Genomic DNA, 1,718 nt, shown 5'->3' with positions numbered 1-1,718 from the left:
ATGAAATCTAATGTAAAGCCTATTTCATTATGTATATGTAAAGTCTTGGAATTGAATATATATGGTGAATGTGGTTTTATTTATGTATGTTTGAGATTTGAAACTATATTTGATGAATATCAAATATCTATGAAACTGTTGCTGGACAATTACAGGACAATCATCTTTCCATTACAGCATAATTCAATTACTATTTCTTTTTTTAAAAAAAATTAAAAAATGCTTGACGGTTTTAAAATGTCATGAACAATTGCAAACTTAACGGTTTTAAACTATCATGAACAATTGCATTTTTTACGGTTGACAAATGTCAAGAACAATTACATTCTTGACAGTTTTAAAATGTCATGAATATTAAAATTCTTGACGGGTTTAAAATGTTATAAATCAGTTCATCCTTGACGGTTTTAAAATGTCATAAACAATACCAGTCTTGACGGTTCTAAAACGTCATGAACATAAGTATACTTGACGTTTATAAAACGTCAACGTTCACTATTCTTGACGTTTAATCAACCGTCAAGAACTTTGTCTTTCTTGACGCTGGCTTCAACGACGGTTTAAAAACGTCAAGAGAGCCTGTTTTTGTAGTAGTGTGTCGAGATTTATCCAACGAAACCACGTACATTAACTTAAAATAATGTTCTACATCCAACTACAATAGAAAACCAACTACATATTTTATCATCCAACTCAGATTTCACAGAAAACTAAACCCTAAACTATGGAATCAATCAAAGTAATTCATCTTTAGAGATTTAAGTTCAGGATGACTTCTTGAAATTTCGCAAAGTAAAAATCAAATTAAATTTCTTCAACTGTGATAGCAAACTTGTTTAGTTCTTGATCGAAATGAGCACAGTGTTTAAGGTTTAGGGTTTTGTGAGATTATCTCACGTTCGGACTTCAAAGGGTATTTCGGTCATTTGATAAACCCTTTATTTTGAAATAAATAAAAAGCACAATCTCAGTGTTGATCTTGATTGAGATGGACTAAGAAGTTACGTTGCAAGAGATTTTTAAAATTTGTGAAGAAAAATCCCAATATCAAGGTCGACCGAGATTGACCAATAACAAAAATTACAAGCTTTTTGAAAGTGTGTTACTTTTGAAATGTAAAATCAAAAGCATGCTACTTCTCAAAATCTTCCATATAAATGGTCTACATCAAGATGTGCACCTCTTGAGTTTTAGGTGGAGTGTGTGGCCATCAATGTGGCTTAATTTAGTTAATTTCTAGGCGATATTCCTAGATTATTTTCATTTTGGAATAATCCTATCAGATCTTGGCTGATTTTTTAGGTTTTTCTTTCCAAGGGTTGGCCCATGGTTCTCAATTCTTTGTCTACCTCTCTTTTAAGTCTGAGCTTGATCTTCCACATCAAGTCCCTTTAATAGGATCATACAGAATTGGTTTTTATGGCTCTAACTTCACAAATTGTTCAAGAAGTGAAAGGTGAGCTTTACCATCAACAAGATTAATTCTTAAAATTAGGTTTGCCAACTTAAGGAATGGTGTTAAGAAATTCAGACTTACCTAGTAGAATAAGAAAGTTTCTCTTCGATCACCTTGTCAAGTTTATTCTTTCCTGCATGATGTCTACACTAGGTGCTTGATAATCCTGATCTTCTTCCCTTGCCCACTGACTTTGAAAGGGTTGAAAAGGGCTGGTGATAGTTATAATGATAAGGAGATGAATTTTGGTCAAGAGGGTGTT

This window comes from Cucumis sativus, chromosome 5 (genome assembly GCF_000004075.3).
Source record: "Cucumis sativus cultivar 9930 chromosome 5, Cucumber_9930_V3, whole genome shotgun sequence".
Taxonomy (NCBI): domain Eukaryota; kingdom Viridiplantae; phylum Streptophyta; class Magnoliopsida; order Cucurbitales; family Cucurbitaceae; genus Cucumis; species Cucumis sativus.
The sequence above is the reverse complement of the archived record's forward strand: the minus strand, read 5'-3'. Positions refer to the sequence as shown.